General features: G+C 44.7%; 1 protein-coding gene across 1 annotated transcript in view; it reads right to left on the bottom strand.

The window, feature by feature from the left end:
* The window catches only part of LOC126416186 (protein expanded), a 505,339-nt gene that overhangs the window by 218,600 nt on the left and 268,065 nt on the right, over nt 1–18,674 (bottom strand). Inside the window, exon 2 of the mRNA XM_050083768.1 lies at nt 11,298–11,367. The gene's annotated coding sequence lies outside the window, so the exon portion shown is untranslated. The remainder of the gene's footprint in view (nt 1–11,297; nt 11,368–18,674) is intronic.

Here is an 18,674-nt window from a genome sequence, read left to right as displayed (position 1 = left end):
TACAGGGTACTTCCCCATCATGAAATTTGGCAAGAAGAAAGATTTGACAGCAGAAGTCAAGGAAAAAAAATTGTTAATTTTTTACGATATCACATGAAAAATAATTATTTTGTCCCTGAGAACGATATCTTACCAGTATTAAGTTAATTTGCAATGATACCACGCCAAAAATAATTCTTTTGTCATTTCTTATCAGATTTCTAATTTGTATTTAAAATATCCTTGGAGTCTCTGGGAGCGATGTCTTGCCAGTATTAACGTAAACAACTGGCAAAAATGGTCAATCCTTAGTTCTCGGACTGGATGAAATGTCTATATACATAATTAAGTTTGCAAAAAAAAATGGCTCTGAGCACTATGGGACTCAACTGCTGTGGTCATAAGTCCCCTAGAACTTAGAACTACTTAAACCTAACTAACCTAAGGACATCACACACATCCATGCCCGAGGCAGGATTCGAATCTGCGACCGTAGCGGTCGTGCGGTTCCAGACTGTAGCGCCTTTAACCGCTCGGCCACTCCGGCCGGCGCAATTAAGTTTGCACAGAACCCTCAATGCGCGTGGTGTGTCCGGAAGGACAGACACCTTTCATGAATATATATGCGCCTCAGCACCAATTAATGATCAATCAGTGCAGATGCATTCTTTTAACGAGCTCTTACAAACTTTCACTTGTCGCCATTGAATTTATGTGCCCGATTGCGGCTAGGATCGGAATTTCATTTTCGTCAAAAATAGTTTACTGTTCGAAGTGGAATATCAGACCACACTTGGACCTTGCATCTTCCACTTACAGAAGGCAAAGACGTCACAATAATCAAGGAAGTAAATTTGGAAACAATGCGCACATCCTTCACTGCCATCCTCGACAAGGTCCTAGCGGAAACGTCTTTTTTTGCAACCTACTGTGAAGTATCAAGTGTGTATTCAACACGTGTGGACGATTGTAATGTAATGAGTCGTTCCGCAGTGTAGTGCCGTGAATGTGCTGTTACCCATGAGTGCGGCGGATGATATAAGTAGCGGCTCTGGGGCGTTACATCTAAGGAGTGAAGCAAGACGCGTGACGTGGGGCTCAGCCGCTCACAGCAACAGGCTAAGCATGCCGCCGCGGCTCAGTCTAGCATACTATGACGCATGTGTTGTAATTAATCACGCATAGTCTCTATACGGATACCAACCCTGCTCTGGGCATGGAATTTCTGGTTACCGCTGTGTTGCCATTTCCTCTGTGGTCAGCTGACGACAAACTTTGCTCTGTTCACGGATGACGCGTTTGTGCCTTGGGCAGACACAAAACTGAAAAGAACGAAGGTGGCCGACCATCCTGGCGAAAGAATTGTCATAAACAGTGTCACACGCCCTCAGTCCATGAGGCAAGACAGGACGTCGGTGGAAAGGTGTATAGATCAAGGATAATACTTCGTCTTCCCTCATTGGGCAAATCCTGGCGGTTAATATTTCTTCCATCAGAAATATTCGAATCGGTTCCTTCTACGTCAAATGGTCGATCATTGAGGTGAGCATATTATACTTATAAGAAATAGTAGCAACGTGAACATCGAATCACAATAGTATTCCTAAGGTACACTGCAACTAAAAAAAAAATTAATGACAAGATTATTTAACTCCTACCTTCTTCGGATTAATGAAAGATGGAGCTTACCTCGGGATGAACAAAGACTAAGCGAGAGATTGGACTCTTCTTTTCAAATGAACCGTCTCGACATTTAACTCACATGCTTAGAAAGATCTAAATTTGGATGGCCAGCTGGGGATTCGAACTTGGATCCTTAGGGATGGAAATCCAGTGCGGTCATCACTGCGCCACACCGCTTAGTTGCACGTCTTTACATCACTTATCTGACATCCTCTGAAACTAAATGTTCCTCCAGTTCTTAAACTATGATCGATAACAGTGTCACGATGGCCAAGCAATGCGTACTTATAAATATAATCCGATAAAGTAGGCCGTACTCCTATTATAAGAATAATAACTGGTATAGCTTCTGACACTTCATAAACTACGTATTAGTGTAACAAATCACGTTTTTCTTCTCTCGATTATGTCTGATGTAGCTAATAAACAAAATTTCAGGATGATTCCAGAATTGCGACAGTTCGTAACGTAGCAATCATTCTCCTGGTACGTTCAAAACTTTAATATTTTTAAGTACCGATGTTTTGATAAAGATTCCGTAACTTTTTTTCGAAAAATTCATTTTTACGACGACTTTAGAGGGTTTTTATATGATGGAGAATTGCGAGATGATGCTTGTTAATGTTTGCAGCGCAATTACTCATAAAACTGTTGGGAAATGTGATTAATCAAAACTAGATATAATCGTCTTCAGACTGAATTTGGACTGTTTTAAGGATGATTCACGTCAAAGGAGCGGCTAACGTTAAAATACAGCTTCACGTCTGATGCCACTTAAACATAACGTAACGGGGCTCATACCAGGTGAAATTACACCGTGTCACCTGTCTCGACCCACATAGTCGCCACATTTCTGGACAGTTTTTTTCCGAGAAATTCCGTTGAGCGAATACTGTTGAGAAAAGTACATCCTTTTTGTTTTAAAAGAATCCTAGTGGGTTCGGTATCATGGTACACAAGAATAACGCTGAAGATTAGATGGGTACATTAGATAACCAATGAAGTACTGAATTGACGTGAAGAGAAAATAAAATTAGGGCACAACTCGACTAATACAATGCATAGATTCGTAGAATACATTCTGAATCATCAATGAAGAGTTAATTTGGTAACGGACGCAAGTGTGTGTGTATGTGGGGGGAGGGATCAAATGGATCAAATGGCTCTAAGCACTATGGGACTTAACATCTGAGGTCATCAGTCCCCTAGAACTTAGAACTACTTAAACCTAACTAACCTAAGGACAGCACACAAATCAATGCCCGAGGCAGGATTCGAACCTGCCACCGTAGCAGCAGCACGGTTCCGGACTGAAGCGCGTAGACCCGCTCTGCCACAGCGGCCGGCTGGGGGGAGGGGAAATGAAAGGGAGGGGGGGCGAGGGAAAAGGCAGCGTTTAAGTTGTAAAGAGAGACAGACAGACAGACAGACAGACAGAGATTGAGAGAGAGAGAGAGAGAGAGAGAGAGAGAGAGAGAGAGAGACCAAAGTTTGACTACAGTAAGCATGTGTTCAAGTGGACGTAAGTGGCAGTAGTCACCTAGACATTAAGAAACTTGCACAGCACAAGACTAGCGTTCAGACCTCTATCAGACCAGTCTTCGAAGTGAAGACCATCACCAGCACCATGACAACAGTCGGCCGCGGTGGCAGAGCGGTTCTAGGCGCTTCAGTCCGGAACCGCACTGCTGCTACGGTCGTAGGTTCGAATCCTGCCTCGGGCATGGATGTGTGTGATGTCCTTAGGTTGGTTAGGGTTAAGCAGTTCTTAGTCTAGGGGACTGGTGACCTCAGATGTTAAGTCCCATAGTGCTCAGAGCCATTTGAAGCATGACAACAATAACAATGTTGGCTCACTGCCCGTGTTCGTGCAGTCGGTGTTTCGTCCCTAGGTGAGAAGAAGTGAGATGGCAGGCTTGGCGCAGTACTCACGTGGTGCCACCGCAGGCCCAAGGCCGAGCGCCGGGGCGCGGGTACCATGCGTGCTTCCCTCCCCGCCTACGGCCGAACTGTTGGCGACTTGCAGACGCCGTGTGGTAGCGGCGCGCCGGCTATCGACCACTGCCCTGTTTACTGGCAGCCATGGCGACTGCAGCTATTCCTAACACCGACAACGGTACAGGTCATTCCTACCCTGGCCGGCACCAGTCCAGCCCTTCCTCGTATCGCATACCAGGGGTGACAGCCGGAGCTGCTAATAGCTACTGCCACTGATGGGTCCTATCGGTGCCTCGCTACGCCTTTCGTCCGGTCGTCGAGTCCTCTTTGGCTGGCTGTAATAGCGATGGTGAACAATGACAAGGATGCGATGATCATCAGTGGAGCTTGTTGGCGTCTTTTGGAAGAACATCGAGCAAGTAAAACAGGTTCTGGTTCGTGTCCCTGACGCATCCTCCATTGTTATTATGATCACCACCATCGTCCATATCAAGCAAACTACAGAAAAAAGAAAGTTTTTGAAAGACACCGTCACCGTCCAAGAGAATTAAAATTATTCAGCCGCGTTGTCTAGGGCGCCTCGTCACAACAGTCTGTGCGGCTCCCCCGTCGTAGGTTCGAGTCCTCCCTCGGGCATGGTTCTGTCTGTTGTCCATAGCGTAAGTTAGTTTAAGTTAGATTAAGTAGTGTGTAGGCTTAGAGACCGATGACCTCAACAGATTAGTCCCATAAGACCTTACCACAAATTTCCAAAATTTAAAATTATTCATTCACAAAATTCAGTGCAGCCATTTCGGCCGTGTAGCTATATCTAGCATGATTTATGAAGAATCGATCCACCCGTGATCAGATAGTTTATACTAAGAGAAGCCATACCGAAATATTGGGTATTCAAGCAGACAATGGCAATATTGCGAAAGTAGTTTTTCGCTGCGATATTCTTGAATAGTGCCTTGCTGCGTCAGATTTGTCACAGAGCGAGGAAGCGCAGTGGTTAGCACTGGACTCGCATTCAGGAGGACGACGGTTCAAACCCGCGTCCAGACATCCTCATTTGGGTTTTCCGTGATTTCCCTAAATCGCTTCAGGCAAATGCCGGGATGGTTCCTTTGAAAGGCCACGGTCGACTTCTCTCCCCATCCTTCCCTAATCCGATGTGACCGATGACCTTGTAGTTTGGTCCCCTCCCCAGAATCAACCAATATGTCAGTCTCGAACTTCCGACAACAGAGAAATAAGTGAATCACCCATCGTCTAACGAAATCCGCATAGCCACCTATGTTCTTCACTCACAGAGCACAGCCCAGGCTAAAGTCATGCACAGACTGCGGTAGCCAGTCGCGGCTCTGACATCGAGATGACAGTATCTGAATTGTACAGTCGATACACGTCCGTTATACTAAATGGTTCAAATGGCTTTGAGCACTGTGGGATTTAACATCTGAGGTCATCAGTCCCCTAGAACTTAGAACTACTTAAACCTAATTAACCTAAGGACATCACAAACATCCATGCCCGAGGCAGGATTCGAACCTGCGACCGTAGCGGTTGCGCGATTCCGGATTGAAGCGCCTAGAACCGCTCGGCCATACCAGCCGGCTCTGTTATACTCTGTAACTCTTTAAAGTCAGTACCGCCATTAGACTGTTGTTTATTTACAGTGTTACATTTACACTTACACATTCATGATTTGGGCTTCAAAGTGCCATTATCAAGTGTTTTAAGAGTTATAAACTGCCTAAGATGACATACTGTGGTATTAAAATCCACTATAAGACACATTGTCTAAGAATCGATATTTCTGGCAGAGCCTACTGTTTTGTTTCATTACTGAGTACACCATATTGACTGAATGACAGTTGGCTAAGAGTCAAAAATTTTTCCCGGACATTCTTCCCCGCGTGTAGTCGTTCAGACGTTGTGTCCGGGCCATGTTATAATGAGGAACACCAACACAGTACTCTGCAACTGCTTGCTGATAGACACAAATTGTCATTTCCCGTTTTCCCGTTCCTTCAACTCCTTCGTGTTGCGGAGCCAGCCCCACTTGGCACTACAGTCTGACCTCATGCCATATGGCGTCCAGCTGTCTGTGCGCGACTAGAGGAAATCTGGCAAGACGCTCCCGCACTTCCGTTCATTTCCTGCGAGTATTTAATACCGAGAGATTATAATTAAACTTTCCCCATTTAACACGGGAACTAATTACCGTACGAGTACCAGACTTGGTAGCATTAATATCCAGAGTATGGGGTGCATGATTTCCATGCGTCAACACCCCCCGGTCCACTTCCACCAGGTGCCGTGATCAGTCATCGTGATCCATACTCTCACAGACATGACGAGTCGCAGTGCACTTGTTGACGTGTCAACATGACCTTGGACAAAAGGAGCACGGCGTTACTGGTGGCGCTCTATTAAAGAACAGTAATTCTGCAGCTGCGCTTCGAGAATATTGCCAGCTCAATGCATCACGGAATGGTTCTCTTTCTTCACCTGCTGTGCGGAGCATGATGAAAAAGTTCGAATCAACTGCTGAACTGGGCTTCAGCCCGGGCAGATGCGAGGACCGGTTGCACCACAGGTGGTTGATGAAATCGCTGTTGCTACGGCAGAGATCAAACTACCGATCGTCAGGCAGTGTGCGTGCTTTGTCACGGGAATTGAACATCCCGCGGCCCACTGTACGGAAGGTGTTTTGAAGCATTCACGAATGGTATCCGTACAAGATCCATATCGTACAACAGTCTGCACCACAGGACGCACAACGACATGTTTGACTTCGCTCTCCACTTTCACGCATAAATTGAAGTTGGCGAGGACAGGCTCTGGACCATCCTATAGACAGACGAAGCTCATTTTTCTGTGACGGGCGAGGTGAACACACAGAACTGCCGAGTGTGGGGATCTTCACCTCCAGTCACTCTGCATGAAGTTCCTCTGTATAGTGAACGTGTCGCAGTATGGTGTGGCTTCACAGCTACGCCCATCATTAGCCCATTCTTTTTTGAACAGGTTGGCACTCCAGAACTAAAGACGTACAGTGTGACAAGCCAGCGTTACTGCGATGTGCATGTCATACCCGCCCTACAGCACAGAGACGTATTGAACTCAACTTTTCGTGCAAGATGGAGTTCCACTGCACGTCGCTCGTGAAGTTCACCTGCTCCTCCGAAACACATTTGGAAACGGTCGAATTAACCTCACGCAGCTGATTGAAGACGGCTATGAGAACCGGAAAATAACCGGTGTCGCCTTTATAGACTTGACAGCCGCATATGACACCGTCAACTTACGTCTGCTAATGAAGAAGCTGTATGCCATTACCAGGGACTTTAAATTCACATCCACAGTTAGAAGTCTGTTAGAGAACCGTAGGTTCTCTGTGGAATTCCAAGGGATGCATAGCAGGTGGCGGGCCCAGAAAAAATGGTCTCCCTCAGGGCAGCGTACTGGCACCCTTACTTTTTAACATATACACCAACGATCAACCACTGCCAGCTGGTACGGAAAACTATATCTACGCCGATGACCGTGCTATGGCCGTACAGGGTGACTCCTTTGAGGATGTTGAGACAAAGCTCACGGATGCGCTAGACATGCTCTGTCAGTACTACGCCGACAATCAACTCAAGCCGAACCCTAGCAAAACACAAGTTTGCGCCTTCCATCTCCGTAACAAGCAGGCATCCCGTAAGCTGCGTGTCTTCTGGAAGGACACACTCCTTGAACACTGCGTTAGCCCCAAATACCTAGGAGTAACCCTAGACAGGGCTCTGACGTATAAACAGCACTGTATTAACACCAAAATGAAGGTGAGCGGCAGAAATAATATTCTTCGGAAAATAACGAACTCCTCCTGGGGCGCAAAGCCAGAGGTAGTGAGGACCACAGCACTAGCAGTTTGCTTCCCAGCAGGCGAATATGCAAGCAGTGTCTGGTACAACTCTACCCACGCTAAACCGGTCAACATTTCTCTGAACGAGACCTGTAGGCTCGTCACTGGATGTCTGAAACCGACGCCAACAGACAAGCTCTACCATCTTGCTGGGATTGCACCTCCTGCAGTGCGAAGAGAAGCGGCAGCCTATAGTGAAAGAGCGAGGGCTGAGATGGCAGAGAGCCACCCCCTCCACAAAACTCAACCAGCCACCAAACGCTTGAAATCTAGACGCAGTTTTCTCAGAGCAACCGAAGATTTTAGCGACCAACCTGAAGCGGTCGGGAGAAGGGCACTGGATGGAACCAAAGGAAGAATTGGCACCAGGTTACGATGAGGACTGGGTGGTCTGGAGATCACTAAACAGGCTACGCACCAACACTGCACGGTCAAGAGATAACCTTCTGAAGTGGGGATATTCTACTACATCTAACCTCTGCGACTGTGGAGAGGTGCAGACGACCCAGCGCATGTATAACTGCCCTGAATGTCCATCACACTGCACTTTAGAGGATCTGATGTTGGCAACCCCAAATGCTGTCGACGTAGCCCGCTTATGGGCCAAATGCCTATAACATTTTGTTTCTGTGCACACATACTTGTATATATATTTATATATATTTTCATATGCCTGTAATTAATTTTTTTCTGTGTGCTATTCATTTATTTTTTTATATTCCTGTATCCATGGTGCTTCTGACGCGAATAATAATAATAAAAAAAAATCAGCCGATCGCTTCCAAATGCTTGGCCGACACGATCACCTGACCTCACTCCCTGTCATTTCTGGTTGTGGGGCTATCTGAAGGACAGGGTTTACCAGGGAAACATTCACACATGTGCTGATCTGAAGCGCAGCGTATCAAGAGAGATAGCAAACAAATCTATCTACATGCTTCGTTCTGCTGTGCAGAATGCAATCCTGCGCTTCACACTCTTCTGGACACTAATGGGCGCCATACCGAGCCCCCCTTCGTAGCAGTAATGATACCGCTTTGTAATGGTATGGTGGACCGTAGTAGCACATTAAAAGTGTTTCAATTGATTCTGCATTAGTTCTCTTCCCCATATCCTTGACATTAACACTGCCAAGTTCGGTCCTCGTACGGTAGTCACTTTCCGTGTTATAACGTATTAAACAGGGAAAATTTGATTACAACCACCCGGTATGTTATGTACCTCATCTACCTCGCCGTTACGTTTTGCAGAGAAGTACACAATGACTCTGCTATCCAAGTGGACCTGACTTGCTGCACTGCACTAAGAACTGAGAACGACATTCAGCGTCGCAGTGAGGTCGAGAAGCACGACAAAAACGAAATTTAGTTATTCCGGCGAAAAATTATAAGAAATGCCTTTTTTGTGCGTGTTGTATTCGCACGCCAGTGATTCAGTAATTTGCGTCACGAAAAGTCAAACGTGGCGGGCACAAGAAGAGACGAAGGCGGGCCAAAATGCGGTCGTCCGTCTCGCTCGGTGGCCTTCACCGCCGCTGGCCGCGCAGCAGGTTCTTCTTACTGCTGGGATCGCTACCGGCAGGACGGAACGCCAGCTGTAGCGGTGTAGCAAACTTTTCTGTCACCCGCTGCCATTTCCAGCTCACCGCGGTTTCACAACCAATCATAATTTCAAAAATTACTGAGTGAAGTGATACACTGCAGCCGGCCGCGGAGGTCTAGCGGTTCTAGGCGCGCAGTCCGGAACCGCGCGACTGCTACGGTCGCAGGTTCGAATCCTGCCTCGGGCATGGATGTGGGTGATGTCCTTAGGTTAGTTAGGTTTAAGTAGTTCTAAGTTCTAGGGGGACTGATGACCACAGTCCCATAGTGCTCAGAGCCATTTGAACAATTTGATACACTGCAGTCCCATTCGTGGGTGGCCGGATTTAGGTCCAAACATCCTCTTTGATTGTCTGCGATGATGCTGTCGTTCAGCGTCTAGTAAAGTCGTCAGAAGTTCAGTTGCAAAACGAAGACCAATTACGAAGTGATTTTGATACGACATTTTTATGGTCCTAAATTTGGCCATTGACTCTATACAGGAAAATGTATGACGTCAACCACATGAGTACTAAAAGAAATTACACGATAAATCACACACATCTAATGACTGACGATTCAACTAAGTTCCTAGGCGTTACAGTTAGGAACAACTTAAATGGGGACGATCATATAATATTGTTGGAGGAAGACAAGCGAAAGACTGCGTTTTACTGGCAGAATACTTCGAATATGCAACAGGTTGCAGGATCCCCTCGCTTCTAAACTGATACTGTTATTACTCAGCTTAGACGCGAGTCCGTAGAGGGTGGTATACGTGACGTACAGTATGACTGGTCAGCATTTCCATTCAGAATTTGCGAGTGTAAGTCGGACCTTCCTTGATCCGCCTTGGTGGGTCGTGTCGTCGGATTTCCTCCTATCTGTGCGCGGTGCAGCTCTCGTAAATATCGTCCCGTGCAGATTCTTCATTGGCGCATTGGATGTCTGTCGGTGGAAGCTAATTATCTGATATTGCTGTCGATCAACTTTGGGGTATCTATTTACTCGAAATTAACATTCAGAATGCCGTAACATCACTTTTATTCCTATTACATCAATAATGAAACACTCATGTCTCAAACTACTCGTAACCGAGAGCATGGCTACCATCGAACAAGACAGGAAGAGCTCTTAACGCCGACTGCCGACTTTGGCGCGCAGTCCGTATCTCTTACTAGTTTCGTCACAGTTCGTGGATTTCCGATCAAGTTCGTACTTACTAAGATATGCTTTTTTTAATGAACAGTTGTGAATTTTAACGCGGCAAAATTATGATAAATAGTTTTAAACATCCAGAGGCTCCTCCTGGTATTCATGTTGTCATAAATGACTTTAATTATTAAATATAAATAAACAAAATCGGTGACTTTGGCGCCACGATGGTGGTACTTCCCGTCATGTATATTTCCCAGGCTGACGCTTGTTGCTACAGTCCAGCGCCGAGCCCCACCCTACTACGCGCGACATGTGGTCGCTTCGTCACCTAGCCAGCCAGCGTGGGAAATGCTCTCCGACTCATGGCCGGCTACGGACTACAGCACTTCCTAACTATCGTGAATACATCAATGAGAAACAATAATTTATTAAAACTGGTAAAAATGTCTTCCTCACGTAAGAGGCACCTTACAAAGTCGACTAAAGAGACTGCCTACACTAAGCTTGCACGTCCTCTTCTGGAGTACTGATGCGCGGTGTGCGATTCGTACGAGATAGGATTGACGTATGACATTGAAAAAGCTTAAAGAACTCAGCTCGTTTTGTACTATGGAGGAATAGGCGACACGAATTGGGATGGTAATCATTAAAACAAACGCTTTTTCCGTTGCGTTGCTATCTCTCCACGAAATTTCAATCACTACCCTTGCCCTCCGAATGAGAAAGTATTTTGTTGATGCCCATCTAGACAGGGCGGTATGATAATCGAAATAAAATAACAGAAATCAGAGCTCTCACGGTAATATTTAAGTGTTCGTTTTCCTGCACGCTGTTCAAGATTGCAACGGTAGACACATAGTCTGAAGGTCGTTCGATGAACCTTCTGCCAAGCACTTAAGAGTGAACTCAGATGTAGATGTTTCTATACAGTAATAATGTTACACAGAAAACAGTCTGCTTTGTTTGTAGGTAACAGACTTATAATATCTCTATAACAGCTCGCCCTTCTTATACGAGAAGGGACTGAAAGTTTATTAAAAGAAATTCAGCGCAGGACTTACTGCAGTAGGTCGCTGTGATGGTGCTGGGTTGATGCTGGGCCCTCCCTGTAGCCGACCACGTCACTCTGTCCTGCAATACAAACACAAAACAGTTGTTGTTAGTGAAGCGCTTTCACACGCAGTGCACAACCTGAAATAAATGCCGATACTTTGACACCTTACTCCTGACTTAATCTTAACTAAATACACGGACAATTACGGACCTTATCCCACTGGTTGAACGCTATTCCGCCATCTGAGGCGCCACTCCACGGCGGAGTGAGATGAAAATATCGCCAGCAGTATGTTCCCCCTGCCGTGCTCACTCTCGCCCGTTCTCGAAACCATAGCCATTACGTCATCTAACAGTAGACTGCAGCTGCCATCTTCAGGATGGTTGGAAGTTATTTTAGTTCTGCCATCGAGGAAAAATATTTGTCTATGCCTGGGATCAGTGAAATCAAATGAAATGAGCGTTTGGCATCATTGGCCGGGAAGCACCCTGCGGGGCAGGTCCGGCCGCCTTGGTGCAGGTCTTATTACATTCAACGCCACATTGGGCGACCTGTGCGCCGGATGTGGATGAAATGATGATGAAGACAACGCAACACCCAGCCCCTGAGCGGCGAAAATCTCCGACCCAGCAGGGAATCGAACCCTGGCCCGTAGGACGGCAATCCGTCACGCTGACCACTCAGCTATCGGGGTGGACCCTGGGACCAATTGTTGTCGGTAGACACGTTAACCAGTACACAGCACATTCACGTAATAACATAAATTTATGACATAAATCTGTGTCTCTCATTCGCTTCAGTACCTTTTAATTGATTATCCTCCATACCCATCCAATCTTTTCCGTAGCACCACACTTCAGAAGCCTCTATTCTCTTCTTCTCTGAATAGAAAATACTTACTAACACTGAAACTTATATTCGATGTTAACAAATTTATCAGGAACGCTTTTCTTGCTGTTGCCTCTCCGCTTCTACCGTCGTCAGTAATTTTACCTCTCAAAATAGCAAAACTTTCCTTCTACTTCCAGTGCCTAATTTTCTACCCTAATTTCCTCAACGTCACCTGACTTAATTCGACTACAGTTGACTACCATGGTATAGTTTTGGTGATGTTCATCTCATAATCCCTTTCCAAGATACTATCCAAAGAATAATAATAAAACTAATAATAATAAAAAGGAAAACTGCGATCTGGTGCTGAAAAAAAGGCCGCCGTGTCTTCCTAAAGCCTAAAAATTCATTCATTCTGGATTTAAACGGAACAAACCGTCGCCATCAAAGGGTGGCGTCTTCGTATGAGAAAGAACATCAATCAACACAACGCCACGCCGCTTAGCCCAGAATTCAGCGGTGAAACTGACGTTGTGAGGCACCATCCGCGTTACGAAATGTCGGAATACGACATTAGCTTTTAGGAACTAGAAGTGATTAGTAAAGTTTATTAACAGCCAAAGCAACATTCATAAAGGTCATGGATGCATTTTCGACATGGCCAAGAATTGAAAGAACAGGAAAGTTTCCTCCAAACATTTTTAAACATCAACGTTTATCTGCTTTATAAAATATACATATACAAATACGTCAAATAATACTTTGCAACACGAAGCACCTTCTTTTCTTTTTGATTTTATCCATATTTTTCAGCTATGAAAGTGACTGTATTCACTATATATAAGTTTAGCAAAAGCTCCTTAAGACATAATTTTTTCATGTTTTATTAAATTACACGATACTTTTCGGGCCCTGTGGATTCATCCTCAGGTGCAAATCATCTAACACATAATTTACATTTGTTCTTGAGTGTGGTGAAATGGATTTTCCTGTTATGGGAAAGTTAGATGTTATGTTTCGTATTTCGTGAATCGAGTGTAGAAATATGTGAGAAATAGTGGGAAAAAAAACAGTGAAAAACTTCAAGGCGCACATTTGTTTTCAACTGTCTACAAACACTTCACAGATCTAATTTAACCTGACGTGATCGAAGATGAAATTTATCACATAGTGTCAGGGATATAAGTTTTAAGAATTTGATATATACAAAAAATAAATTTAAAATAAGTCATAGGAAATATATGCCAATCTTCACGCAACCTCCACAATGAGTCTCAAAAATGGAGCAAACAAGAGGATTAATTTTTATACTCAGCATCGGATCAGTGGTCATCCGTGCACACAGAAGAGCTTGTTTTGAGTTGTTACAAACGTAAAATGAAAATTGCTAATTTTATAACAGGCATGCCCTGTGTCATTTGTCTGCCGTGCTTTATGTAGTGCGATACGTAGACGGCAACCATTTATGTTTCTAACGAGAGTAAGTTCTAGCGTTGTACGTTAAGCAGCCACAATAGCTCGCGTCAAATGAAAGTTATTTGTCTGAAAACAAAGTAGGGAGTTTCACCTTTTGAGACAGGTTTAGAACTCTCCACGATGAATGCGAAAAGGTACTTCGAAACCATTCTGTTTCTGGTCATAATAACAGCACATGTTCCCAATCAAATATACTTATTGCCAGAAACCATGTTCTTATGAAATGCACTGAGATTACTCGGCAAAATAGTCCCATTAGATCCCGGTCGCGCTAAACAAGACATAAAAGTGTTCAGTATTGAAACAGACGGGACTATTTCGTATTTTGAACTCATTTTGTCGTATCTTTTCCATGTTTGCGAAATTAATACGGTATTTCGATTATCGAAAATGTCACATGTTTTCTCTTTTTACCAACATTTGCTTCAACATATGTTTTTAATAATGATATTGGTACATCGTATTTCTATTTTTCAATGCCTTTTGTACTGAGGAGCCGTGGACGTCGGAAGGTGGGTCAAGATGAAGCTATTTATTTGTGGTGTAAAGGATCTGTTGTTTGTGTAGCTACAAAACTTGTTGGTGGTTTGACTGTATATTATCATAAATAAAGAACCCTGATCCAATTAAAAAAATAATAAAACCAACAAATTGATGTTGCCACCAGCCGAGAAGCGATTCTTGATGTTGTAGCTCTCAGAGGCACTCCGGGATGTCCTCAGTGTGAGGCACCCCTGTGCATGTCTGTGAGCCGTAGCTCGATTGAGTAGCGCAGCACAGAACTCTATTGCCGATCGCGGTTGTCTGCCTACCGGCCTGTCCCCCCCCCCCCCCCCCCTTCCACCAACAACATAGCACAAACTATAAATGATGACCATGGAAGTATAAGCGAGACCCACTGATGATGACACATGAGTTCTGAAAAAAAGTCTTTGTGTTGCAAAAGACGGAAATAACAAACATATTCGAAACTGAACAATTTCAACGTGTAATAACCGCAGAAGTATATCCCAGGTCGACTTCCTAAAGAATCCTCGCTCGTCACAATACAAACGTCCCCCCACTACTACCATACTAGCAGTGGTGAATGCACATTTCGTTCCATGCATCGTTTCCGCTAAGCACGAAATGTACTAGCTATAGCCCCGTAAAAATTCTCAAAGAACAGAAGTAATCGACTTCCTGTAAGGCGAATGCTTCGGGATCACTCTTCACCATGCAATACTGTATACGAAAATCAAACTTCAGCTGTATGATTGTCTGTTTATCACTTAAGTTATCATCATTCACCACCTCCGAGAAGGTCAGTGTGCGTGCGTGCTTGTGTGTGTGTGTGTGTGTGTGTGTGTGTGTGTGTGTGTGTGTTTGTGTACCTTCATTACCTGCGTGCTTATGAAGCCATCGGAACAGTGCTAAGCGTACGCGCCCCTGACCCTTCCATATCTCTGCTACCCGCACGACGCATCCATGAGGCGTGAAGTCTATGGCTACGAACAAGCCGCTGTAAGTGACAAAGTATTGCACGCCGTCCGTATCGAGTGATGCTGGTTCCGAAGATGACGAGACACGTCAGTCCCTGAGAGCGAAGGATGTGAGAATCCGTTATCGGTGAGACATCTCCAATAACGGAGCAAGCGACGTACACATCTTGTACTTCTACAGTTGCTGGTGTTTGACGACAATAGCGAAGTGTTTGCGCAAACGCTGACTTTTCAGATTAATCTGTTTAGAGACATCCAGTACATTCGTTCACAATGTTCTTCTGTTCATACTTGAAACTAGAAAGATTGAGATTCGCAAACATATTTCACCTTACATGTTTTGAACTTGAGACAGAGTGGTCACCATTTTGATCTTCAGGAGCCGACACTGCCCGGATATTTTATTTTACTTTTTTTTCTTTATTTCATTACTTCTCACGCTGTCGGTGGTTTCTTGGTAGCATAGATATTTCTGATCTTCAGCCAAATGATGTTAAAATCTAGTTCACTTTAGTTGCGATATAAAGTCACACAGGACGTGGGAGGATGTATGTCAGTGCTGAATAGGTCGCTAAGTACGAATTTGTCATTTGGTAAAAAAATTATTGTGTTGATGCGTTTCGGGTGCAGTTCATCTTCAGAACGTCTGCCAAACAAACGTGCAAACCCTTAACCACAAGCGTAATACACAAAAGTCTTCCGAGAGTAAAGATACGGTAGGTATTACAAAAAATATTTTAAAAAAATAAACATACCAAATGGAATAGCGCTCATACAAAGACTGGAGTCGCATGTGTCCCTCCTCACAATCAGTGCTAAACTGAATACCAGAAACTGCCACGAGGTGGCCAGACTGTATTGGTATAGGACTGTTGATATTTTAAAAAATATCGAGAATCTGATGTATCGATATTTAAGAAATATCCTTATATACTATCGATATATAGCGAAGAGGTACCGACATATCGATATATCAACTAAATTTCAAGGCGGAGTTGTGTTTTCTGGAGATGCTTTCCATTCCCCTCCTGCTGTTGATAAAGTATCTCTGTATCGGTATTACTCCCAGAAATATCTATGTATATCGACGATATTTCACTTCCAGATACATCGATATACCGGTATCTAATGGCAATATTGAGTGCCGATATTATATTATAATTTTTATTTTTTATTATATTGTACTATATTATATTTTTTCACAATTTTCGGTAAATATTTGAAATTCTTCTTTTAAAATTGTAGTAGAACATAATTCTAGTTTCGCTGTGTGCAGGAGTCTTACTACTTTTTGGGCTTTCATCACGTCCAGTCCCCCTTTGACTGTGTAATGTAAGTGTGGCACAAAGAAGTCAAGTCCAAATGCATGCATTAAGCGGGGTGAGGGGGGGAGGGAAGTATGTTTTACAGCGTGTGTCTAGCCTCACTGTGGATAGTTAGCTTTCTTATCTGAGAAAGAGTTGTGGGCAACACTTGCGATGCACCGCAAGTTGCTTCATCACCGAGTTTAACACACACACATCATTCATCTTTCACGTAAAACTTCCTGGGACCTTTCGCAGGAGAGCTTCTGTGAAGTTTGGAAGGCAGGAGACGAGATACTGGTGGAAGTAAGGCTGTGAGGGCGGGTCGTGAGTAGTACTTGGGTAGCTCAGTCGCCTGGCTCTGAGCACTACGGCACTTAACTTCTGAGGTCATCAGTCCCCTAGAACTTAGAACTACTTAAACCTAACTAACCTAAGGACATCACACACATCCATGGCCGGCCGAAGTGGCCGTGCGGTTAAAGGCGCTGCAGTCTGGAACCGCAATACCGCTACGGTCGCAGGTTCGAATCCTGCCTCGGGCATGGATGTTTGTGATGTCCTTAGGTTAGTTAGGTTTAACTAGTTCTAAGTTATAGGGGACTAATGACCTCAGCAGTTGAGTCCCATAGTGCTCAGAGCCATTTGAACCATTTGAACACATCCATGCCCGAGGCAGGATTCGAACCTGCGACCGTAGCGGTCGCACGGTTCCAGACTGTAGCGCCTAGAACCGCTCGGCCACCCCGGCCGGCAAAAGGCAAAGGTCCCGAGTTCTAATGTCGGTCCGGCAAACAGTTTTAATCTGCCATGGTGTTTCATATCAGAGCACACTCCGCTGCAGAGTGAAAATTTCGTTCTGGAGCCATCTTTCATATTTTTAAAACTAAAAGTGTTCCAAGAAAAGCCTTTCGTTTTATGGTTTAGTTAGGTGCTAAAGTTGATGATAATGTGGGCGAGGGGCAACAGATGGCAAGAGGGAGTTGGGGTACTAGATAATGTCTGGTTGCACTCAGGTTTAATGGTCTAAGAAAGGTTGGGAACCACTGCAGTCCAGCAGGACTGGTAACAATGTGAACAGCACTACAGCACTGTGGTGCCTTTCTATCTGTCACACAGCACTACAGCTCTAATTATTTACATAAACGGCACATAAACGCGTACGAAGTTACTCTGACACTCGACCCCGTCTTGTGCGTCCTTCGTTTTTTCTTCATACAGTGTACCAGACCACGTTGTGTGTGAAGCCTGGGGTGTCCACCTAGCGGCCGCGCTGCTAGGCGCCGTTAGGCTACCCGCGGCGCACGCGCTCAGTGCCCTGAGCTGCCCTAGCCTCCCCGCGTGCCGTGCCGTGGTGTGGTGTCAGCTCGTGGCCGGGTCGCCGCCCGTTTGGCATTCAGGGGCCGCGCTCGCTTTCTAGCGGGCAGACCCGCCGCGCGGCGCTGCGCCGCGTTTCCAATTCCAGCACACCACCACACGCTCCCAAGTGACACCAAACCGTGGGCCCTCTTCTATACTCACGTATAACGGCTAACAATTACTAGCTAACTGTGAATCCACGTCTACCAGATCTCCTGGAATTGTCAGTGTATGAGGGACGAAATAAAGGGACAAAAGAATTAGCTACAACAACTTTTGCAGAAGCCATACTGCAATAATAAGAGTCGAGGGGCATGAAAGGGAAGCAGTAGTTGAGAAGGGATTGAGACAGTGTTGTAGCATTACTTCGACGTAATTCAATCTGAATGATGAGCATTCTTTGACGTAAACCAAGGAGAAATTTGGAAAGGATATTTATGTTCAAGGAGAAGAAATTAAAACTTTAAGGACTGTCCTAGCCATAGTAATTCTGCCAGAGTTCGAAAAGAATTTCGAAGAGCATTTAAACGAAATGAAATGTGTCTGGCAATGAGGTTATAAGACGAATATCAACAAATGTAAAACAAGGATAATTGAATGTAGTCGAGTTAAATCAGGTGACGCTGATAGAATTAGATTAGGAAGTGAGAATGTAGTCGAAGCTTATCGTACGTTGGGCAGAAAAATAATTGGCGACGGTCGTCGTAAACAGGATACAAAATTTAGAGTGACAACAGCACGAAAAGCATTTATGAAAATGATAACTTTGTTGGCATCGAATAGAAATTTGCGTTTGAAGAAGTCTTTTGTGAAGGTATTTCTCACATGGACGATAAGGAGTACATCAACAATGGAACACAACATTTCGAAATGTAGTGCTGTAGAAGAATGTAGAAACTTAGATGGATAGATCGAGTTACCAATGAGGAGGAA

Source organism: Schistocerca serialis, chromosome 8 (genome assembly GCF_023864345.2).
Source record: "Schistocerca serialis cubense isolate TAMUIC-IGC-003099 chromosome 8, iqSchSeri2.2, whole genome shotgun sequence".
Lineage (NCBI taxonomy): Eukaryota > Metazoa > Arthropoda > Insecta > Orthoptera > Acrididae > Schistocerca > Schistocerca serialis.
The sequence above is the reverse complement of the archived record's forward strand: the minus strand, read 5'-3'. Positions and strand labels throughout refer to the sequence as shown.